Source organism: Apium graveolens, chromosome 6 (assembly GCF_009905375.1).
Source record: "Apium graveolens cultivar Ventura chromosome 6, ASM990537v1, whole genome shotgun sequence".
NCBI classification, from domain to species: Eukaryota; Viridiplantae; Streptophyta; class Magnoliopsida; order Apiales; family Apiaceae; genus Apium; species Apium graveolens.
In genome coordinates, this window is record NC_133652.1 from 18925127 (window position 1) to 18935250 (window position 10124).

Consider the following 10124-nt stretch of genomic DNA (forward strand, 5'->3'; position numbering starts at 1 on the left):
TCAGATATTAGTTTATCTTCCTGATGAGTATTAATACCAGGATGGTTGTTGAATTGATTGCCAGCCCTTAGAGAGATGACAGAGTTTACAGTTTCATGAGACTTTTGGTTTTGATGAAATTTAGGATTAACCTCAGGTTGACTAGGGAAACGATTTTTCTCTCTCTCACTGATTGTGTTTGCCAATTGACTAACTTGGACCTCTAGCTTAGATGTGGCTTATGTGTTTGAATTTAGCAACTTCCTATCTTGGGTCATAGCTTGCATGAAAGATTGTTGAGATTTGAGTAAAGCCTCCATACTTTTTTCAATGGAATTCAATTTCTTAGCAGATTCACTAAAACCAGGAGGGTTTAAGGGGACTGAGTTAGGATAATGACCAAGATTTTGAGTTGGGTATGGACCAGGATTGGGCTTTTGAAAAGCAGGTTGAGAATTTTGATTAAACTGATTGTATTGACCTTCGTTCCAGGAGAAATTTGGGTGATTCTTCCAACCGGGATTGTATGTGGGTGCATATGGATCATTCCTAACTCTAGGTTGAAACATAGCATTGACTTGTTCACTTTTAGGGCAATTGTCTATTACATGATTAGGAGAACTACGGTTTGTACATATAGAAAATTGAGAAGACACATTATTGGTTTCTAAGGCCTCTAGACATTTAGTGAGTGTAGCTAACTTAGCTTCGGTTACAATAGAATTACTAACTACGTGTAAACCCTTAGATCTTTCAGGTTCCGGATTAGGTTCCCTAGTTGACTCCCACAACATTGTTTTTTAGCTAACTCCTCAAAATATTGTCAAGCTTCTTCCTCAGTTTTATCCATAAATTTAACTTGGCACATAGACTCTAACAAAGCAGTGGTTTGACTGTCTAATGCTTTATAAAGAATTTTACAGAGTCTCCATTTTTATATACCATGTTGAGGACACTTAGACAAAAGCTTTTTAAATCTATCAAAATACTTCCAAAAAGACTCATTTTAATTTTGTTGAAATTGGTTAATTTCATTCCTAAGTCTGTTTGCCTTATGGTTTGGAAAATATTTTTTAAGAAAGATAAACACAAATCCATCCCACGTGGATATAGAATTAAAGTGTAGACTATACAACCATTGTTTAGCCTCTTCTTTTAAAGAAAAGTTAATAAGTCTGAGCCTAATGGAGTCTGAGCTAAGTTGTTGGAGTTTTTGTAAAGCACATACTTCCTCAAATTCTTGAATGAAAAGATATGGATCCTCTCCCTCTACCCCAGAAAACCTAGGTAACATGCTAATGTGGTGATGTTTAATTTCAAAATTATTCGCGGTTACTTCAGGTAGAGGGTTCAGCGGAACGAGCGAGATAACAATGGTCTTTGAGTGAGACAACCATGATTACAGGTGGAATTTCTACTTCTTCTTTTGACTCAATTTTTGTGGGTGAAGAGAAGTCGAGTTGCCTTACTACTTTAGGAGATGAAAGGTTAGAGTGTCTTATTAATCTAGATGAATGGTCCCGAACCCAATTACTTTGCATATAAGACAAGTAATCACGTAGCAGACAAAAGCTATAAGTAAACACCCAAAAAAATTGGAAAATCAAAAAGAAAATCTTTGATCTATGGGTAATCCTAAAAATAATCTAGACAACTCCTAACTTTTGGACCACCAAAAAAGTCTATAAATCTAGATTTATTCAAACCGATTGGCCAGGTAAGCGGGGGCACTTCCTTGTAAACAAGGCGCTGAACTAGAGAACCGCTAGCCTAGTCACCAATCCAAATTGGCCAGGTAAGTGATACACTTGCCTTGTCACCAAAAGTTCGAATAATTTCAAATTTACTTCCTCTTTTAGGTACCTTCCTAATTGAGCTCGAAATCCTAGTGGCCAACGTCTACTTAATTTTATTAAGGTGGGTGAATGCAAGATGAAGGAATTAGTGATTTATGGGCCAAGGAAAGGGTGATAAAATCCCTCACCTTATCTTGTAATGGGGTGGCACCCTTAAGATTGATTAGATGATGCAACACACAAAGAACATGTTACGACCGGCATTTTATGTAATATTATTTATGAATTTGGTATAATACTAAAGTCAAATGAAAATGTATTCAATGATTGTACGTTTGTGTGAGTGAAAATTTCTGCATTATAAATTTGCTTTAGGTAGTATATGATTTTTTTCAAAGCAAGAGTTTATTTAATTTCTTTATTTTTGATTTATAAGGAATATTCTAAGCTTTGGAAAAATCTTCTTTTAAAAAGTATTTTGTTCACAAATTTTGAAAATGATTTTATAAAGTCTCTAAAAATACAAGTTAATTTATGGTATAAATTTTATAATTTTTGGACTTGTATTTTATTTTATAAAAATAAATCATTATAAATTTTAGTTGTCATATTTATCAAATTACATGAATAACCTTGCATGCAAACTCTCTTCTATTTAATCAAAGGGCAAAGAAGACATTCTCAACCCCACTAACTCACATTTTGCTAACCAATTTACCCCTTTACCCTTGCATGCAAATCCACCTAACTATATTGGAGGGTTACTCTTGTAAAATCTCAAACCCACTCACATTATAATCAAATCAATGCATAAAAACAAGTCCAAGAAGTGATCATCACCTCACTTCACCCCACCACTTCACTCTCATCTCCTCCCTCCTCCCTCACCTCTCGGTTTTTCCCCTCCCCTCTCGGCAACCACCAAAACCGAGCCCCATCCCCTTCTTTCTTCAACTCTCACTCAAACAATCATCTTATATCCAAGTAATTTTACTCCCTATATGTTATTCTTATATATATTTCAAAAGTTTAGAGTGAAAAACCTATGTTTTGACCTTGCATGGTGATGTTTTTGTTAAACTCAAAGTGAACCTCCTTGATTCTTGTGAATCTAAGGCTTTTACCATGAGATATAGTATCATAGGGTCAAGAATGGCTAGACATAAGAGTGTTACACTTATGAAATGTTGTTCTTACCCTAATCCATTCGGCCATGACTTGATAGGAGCCGAATGGATGGTGTTTTGTTGCCTTGTTACATTTTTGTATATTTTGTGATGATAACATGAATTTTATAGTAAAAGCTTGATAAAACCCTTTTGCATGCTAGTTGATCATTTAGTTATAATCCATGTTAGGCTTGCATGTTGAATTATGATGAAAATTTATTTGGAAATCATGTTGCTTTGGCTTGAAAGATCCGAAAGCATGCATGCATGTAAATCACTTTTGATTTTTGGAAGTTTTTGATCATTTAGATTCATTTTGTTAGTGAGCCTTAATTTCAGTAAGAATAATGTATTAATATTGATTTATACTTCTTATTGCATGGTAATAATTCGTGGTTATCTTTTATAAAAATATATATCTTGTTGCTTCAAGAGCATAAAGGTTTGTGATTCGTGAAGAGTAGTCTCTTTTGTTTTGCCATAGTTGCACCTTAGGTAAGGATGATCTCACCAAGGTTATTTTGAGAAAAAGGGAGTTAGTTCAGTAGAATACCATGTATAAGTCTTTGTTTAAGTTTTGAGTTGTTGTTAGATAGGTTTGTCAAGTCAAAACCTTGGAAAAATGAGAGTTATAGTTTCTGCAGAAAAATCAGTTTAGTACCCTGAGGTTTAGAGTGAGTTTTGACCATGTCATTGGTGTGCACTTTGAGGCCCAAGCCACCAGAAGTTAGTATTGGGAGTATATAAAAGGTTTTAGGAGTTAGTTGGAGGTTTGCATGTCATTTGGTTAGGTGCACAAGTAGAATCACAAAATCTGTCCAGCAGGGGACAGTTTTGTTGCAACTTAGAAATGGTAAGATTTGACCATGTCATGGGTAGGCCCTCATTAGGCCCAATTGGGCCTTAGTTAGAGGGAGTGTCAGAGAAGTTTTTCCAACCATAGTTCATAAGATATAAGTTAGAACCATGTGTGACAAGTTAATTCAAATCAGGGCATTTTCTGCCCATAAAAACAGGGGAACCTTGGACTTTTAGCTTAGGCCCAAGAAGGCCCAAGCCAGGCCCTTGAGCCACATCAAGCTTGTGAGATGCCCTTAGCTCAGGAGAGTCTTGTGTAAAAATTTTGAAGGAAAACTTGTAGTTTAAGAGTGTCTAATGCACTCAAGAAACCTTAGTTGTCATTCTGAAATTTGCACCAGTGAGCACCTTCACTTATCACATAGTTTTAGAACACTTAGAAGTGAGTAATAGGTCGACCACCATAGTTGTAAGATAGTATAAGGTCAGTAGAGCAAAAGGCATAAGTGAGGGTCAATAGGTTTTGGATAATTTAGGAAAGGCACATTGAGTTAGGAAGCCCAAATTTGAAGACTTTGTTTAGTTAGCAACCAAGTGACTTAAGTGGTGAGTCGAGATCATCCAAGCCTAGTGTGGTATTATGGTGTATATGATGTTATTTGGTATTAATATACGATATGTGATTATGTGGCTACGTGTGTACATTTGAAAATATAATGGTGGATATGAATTAAGTGCGTACAGGCCTAAGTGCCATCCATGTTTGATTTCGAGTTGTAAATAGGTTAAGATGGTAAGAATATATTATAATGAGGATTATTATTATTTATGTAGGATCTCGAGACGAGGGAAAACTTGCCATAAAAGTCGAGTGAAGCTCCAGTTGCTCCTACCCGTTAGACCAGACCAGCCTATCTCAAGGCAAGTGTCCTTCCCTTGTAAACTTATATTATGCAAGTGATTTAACTTGTCCTTCGTATTTACTATAAACAGTTCATATATATATATCGATGCAATTATCCTGAGTCATTTTGATATGTTTAAGTCAAGCGTATCTCTCGCTTATCTTTGAATTATATAGAAATGCCATGAACCCTCGAGTATGTATTGCAAGTAGTTCAAAAGTCATTTCATGATAGATAAATGCCATGATAAAATGAAAAGTTGTTATATTACCTGATTGATCCTCTTGATTAACATAATGATGATTCCTAAGTATTGATATCTCATCCTGATATTCGAATCCCTATAGAACCTTACCTTGAACCCTGAAAGTCAGAAACTTATCAAAGTGATCCCTCATTGATTGATACCCCTCTTTCTTATTCTAAAGCTTGTCAATTCTGATATATCCTGAGCTAAAGTTCACTTCTTCACACCTTAACACCCTTAGTATTCATGAAGCTTATCTTCTTAATGATCCAACACCTGTACCTTGACGAGAAACCATTGCTTTGAGCCCAGTTTGGTATTACCCCTTCATATTAGTCTCACCTTATTTTCCTGTTCAAGTTCTGACATATGAAAACCTTTTCAGTTACCCCAATAGAGTAATGTTTTGTGAATCATGGCTCTGAGATTTGGTACCATATTTCCCTTGTTTCAAGTTGATCTATAATCCTTTGTTAAAGATGTTTACTGTAAAAAGAGATTTTGTCATAATCCGGCATCAGTTTTTGAAATAAATAAAATGTGGGTTTTCAGTCCCAAAGGGGGATAAATGTTTTCTTTGAATGGTGGATCTGGACTCAGACGCGAGTCCTTTCCACACTTATATTAGGCTTAAAAGTTGCCTAGGGATTCCCAATAATATTTTAGAACCCAGCGAGGTTCGGGATTACTTCGCGGCTGATCACCGGCTGTAATCCGTAGCGTCATAAAATGATTTTGATTAAGACATGATTTTGAAATTGTTTTGATACAAGTAAATGATGCCACCTCTCATAGATTTATCTCTCGTTATCATTGAGTTATGTCTTTCCATTATCATTCTTAAAAGAATATCTCGATCTATGTTTTGTGTCGTACTGTTAGCACTTGTTGAGCATTTGGCTCACTCCTTGCTTTACCCTGATATTACAGCTAGCAGCTATGGTTAGATTCAAGCAGACTGCCCGTAAGACCTGTGATGCTGATGCTTATGTTCGAGCTCAGGTAGAATAAGTAATAATAGCTGTGAGGACTCGGTATTTGTAATCAGATGTAATAGTTGATAGTGTTGGGCTGTTCCAAACCCTAAACTGTAAGATCTTGGATTGGTTGTGTATTCTTCATTAAAATGATGTAATAACTATATTTATTTTGCTGTTTAAGTTGGGGGTGTGACAGGTTTTGGTATCAGAGCTACGGTTTAGAGTCCCTGGACAGCCCAAATAGGTTATAGGATATGTGTGTAGGATTTAGATATTAAGCGAGAGAGTAGGTTAAGTAAATTATTATTAATACTCCTCTTATTGGATGTCAGCAAAGGGCGCATTCCTCGTCATCCTCTGGTTCGGACGACATTATTGCTTTCACGGTGTATGCTGAGTTGAGGCGCGAGTTCGACATGCTTCAGGGCAAGTACGACCGACTGATAGACCGACTGAAGAATGTGTATTCGAATAGCCGAAACTATGAAGGGAAGCCCAAGGAGCAGATGACTGCGAGACTTGAGACCTTGGTTCAGTACGTCACCACTAAGCTTGAGGAAATACCAGCGCACCGGGACCGCACCAGCCAGTATGTCATTCAGATGGTGGCGGACGAGCTCCAGAGCATTGTAAAGACGCTTCGAGAGGAAAAGACTACCAAGCCCCGTCCAGATGGAGTGGAGCCTTAGTTCTTTCCATGTACCTTTCATGTTGTTGTACTATCAGACTCTATGGAATCCCCAGTTGTTTCTGTCGTTTCCTTTAAATAAGACTGTTATCCCTAGAAATCAGACTCTGTCCCAATCCTATGTACTGTGACCTTTAAAATTTCAATAATTATGTGCTATTGTTCCATTTGCTCTCAACTGTTATTTTATGTTTTTATTATCATACCTGCTTAATTTGGAAACTTGACCTCATATGTAAACGAGAATGCCATGCGATACCCTCGAATCATTTTATCATTCGTATCTGTTTTGACACACCTCTTATTTCAGGATCATGCCTCCCAAAAAGAAGAACCCAACAACCACATCCACCACAGACCCAAATATTCTTCAACTACTGGAAACTTTGCAACAGCAAACTAATGCTATAGCTCAACAACAACTAACTCTTCAACAACGAATTGAAAACCAAGATAACCGTGAGCCACACCAACCACCTGAACCACCAGTACCACCTAGACAAATTGTCACTTTCAAGGCTTTTCAGAATGTGAATCCTCCTGCATTTCATGATACCACTGATCCAGTGATAGCTAACACATGGATCAAGGAGATGGAAAGGGCTTTTGAGTTGGTACAGTTAGGAGACGATCAGAAGACGCCGTATGCCACTTACTTCTTGAAGGGAGAAGTCATCTATTGGTGGGAATCAGTAAAAGCTATGGATGTCACTCAACAGGTTTCTTGGGAGAGATTTAAGAAGTTATTTCTGGACAAGTATTACCCTAAGTACATGCAGAATCAGATGGAGCTAAAATTTCTTGAGTTAAAGCAAGGGAACATGACTGTACTGGAATACGAGAAGAAGTTCACTGAGTTGTCAAGGTTTGTGACGAGGTATACCAGCACTGAGGAAGAAAGAGCAAAGAAATTTCAGCAAGGATTGGAGCCTTGGATCAGAGATAGGGTGGCTATGTTTGAGCTTGAAACTTATGCGGGAGTAGTACAGAAAGCTGCTCTGATTGAGAATAATGGGATGCAGTCAAGGAAAGAGAGGGATAACAAGAAGAGGAAGGTTCCATTTTATGGAGAAAAGTCTGAAGCAGGAAGTTCACAAGATCGGAATGAAAGAAGGATTGGTTTCCAGAAGGGCGGAACTTTTCAAACGAAGGGAAATTTGGGAAGAAGGCAAGAATCGAAGGGGAACAACCAGGCAAGCCAAGGGCGAGTTGGAGAAAATAGGTTCCAGAGACCGGAATGCAAGCACTGTGGAAGAAGGCACCCCGGAGTGTGTAATAAGCCGAGCATGACATGCTACAGGTGCAATCAAAAGGGACATTTGGCAAACGAGTGCAAAATGCCGAAGCCAGGAGTTACATGCTACAAGTGTGGGAAGACTGGACACATAGCTAGGGAGTGCAAGGCAACCGGACCAATCAAAGCTCTGATGAATGTGGCAAGTACCAGTGCAAGCGTGCCAGCTGAGGTATTGGCATTACCTCCACCACCTACACCAACCCCACAAACAACAGCAAGGACTTTCGATCTAAAAATGAAGGATGCTGTTCAGAATTCGGAGGTGATAGCAGGTACACTTTTACTCAATAATGTCAAAGCTAAAGTATTGATTGATTCGGGAGCAACAAGATCTTTCATATCAGAAACTTTTGTTGATAAGCTCCAATGTGATAAAATGGTTATGAGTGAGATAGTAAATGTGGTAATTGCGAACCAAGAGAAGATTCCTGTGAACCAATTTTGTCCAAAGTGTGAGATTGATATTTCGGGGTATAAGTTCTCAGCCGACTTGATACTCTTCAAGTTGGGAGAGTTTGATATAATCTTAGGAATGGATTGGTTAGGAGAGAATAGCGCTCAGATAAATTGTAAGACCAAGAGAGTGTATTTAAAGACGAAGAGTGGAGAGAAGGTAGTATTTAAAGGGCAGAGGCAAGAGCAACCATTTCTTACAATTATTCAGGCTAAGAAGTTACTTAGAAAAGGTTGTGAGTCGTTCCTAGCATATGTAGTGGATTCAGAGAGAGGCAGCCCCAGCATGGAAGATATTCCTGTAGTTAATGAGTTCCCCGATGTGTTTCCCGATGAACTACCAGGCTTACCACCAGATCGACAAATTGAGTTCGAGATCAACCTTGCTCCAGGCACGGAACCAGTTTCAAAGGCCCCGTATAGGATGGCACCAGCGGAAATGAAAGAGTTGGCGGGCCAGCTACAAGAATTATTGGATAAAGGAGTGATAAGACCAAGTACGTCGCCATGGGGAGCACCTGTTCTCTTTGTGAAGAAGAAAGATGGGAGTATGCGTCTATGCATAGATTACCGGGAGTTGAATGAAGTAACGATCAAGAACCGCTACCCGCTACCAAGGATAGATGACCTTTTTGATCATTTGGCTTACTCCTTGCTTTACCCTGATATTACAGCTAGCAGCTATGGTTAGATTCAAGCAGACTGCCCGTAAGACCTGTGATGCTGATGCTTATGTTCGAGCTCAGGTAGAATAAGTAATAATAGCTGTGAGGACTCGGTATTTGTAATCAGATGTAATAGTTGATAGTGTTGGGCTGTTCCAAACCCTAAACTGTAAGATCTTGGATTGGTTGTGTATTCTTCATTAAAATGATGTAATAACTATATTTATTTTGCTGTTTAAGTTGGGGGTGTGACAGAACAAGATAATAAACACTTATGGATGCACTACACTACATTTATTATTTTATATTGTACGTACCTCTTTCCTCCAGCAATAACCACAATTGTATAAAATGGAAAACAATAAATACAAAAAGAAAATCTAGATGATTTGATCCTACATGAGAGAATGAATGATGCAACAAATTGGTTTTTAACAATTAACTAACTAATATTTTTGAATTTTTCAAATATTTATTTTTTGGAGTTTTCAATAATAAAAGTGAGAAAAAAATAGAGAGGTGATACGGAATACCGAAAAGCGCTTTCAAAAATTTCAAAAGAGACGGTGATGCCTTCTAGCGATCTTCTTGTCCAAGCTTTCCTCCGCTTCCCAATTCCCTAAAAAACAAAGAGCAAAACAAAAAAACTAGTCCGAAGAATTAAATATCAAGGAGTGAAAATTAATAATAGTCCCCGACAGCGGCGCCAAAAACTTGACGTCGTTGTAGTATAGTGGTAAGTATTCCCGCCTGTCACGCGGGTGACCCGGGTTCGATCCCCGGCAGCGGCGCCAAAAACTTGATGTGTAAAATAACTGCAAGTGCACAACAATTAATTGTAGCAAATACAGGTCGATCCATAGAGACTATAAATTTTCAAAACCCTAACAATTTAAATCAGGCAAACTAGAGAATAAGATTTGAGAGGAATTTGAATTAACCTAATTAGCAAATAAATCAAATAATATGGAAAACCTAGGAATCTGAATCCGTTAATCAATCAGAATTAAAATCAACTCATCCTAAAATCAATTCTCTTTTCTTCACAAATAAATTTTAATTAACGAGACAAACATATACCATAAAACTTGTTATCTAACAATAACCCATCAAAACTTCATGGAGCAAGCATAGGCTATGAAAAATA

The 10124-nt window shown here is 37.7% G+C and overlaps 1 non-coding gene across 1 annotated transcript; it reads left to right on the top strand.

Moving 5' to 3' along the window:
* Positions 1-9696: 9696 nt before the first annotated feature.
* On the top strand, positions 9697-9768 carry TRNAD-GUC (transfer RNA aspartic acid (anticodon GUC)). The gene has a single exon. It is a non-coding gene; the product is annotated as a tRNA-Asp (tRNA).
* The last annotated feature ends 356 nt before the right edge of the window (positions 9769-10124 follow it).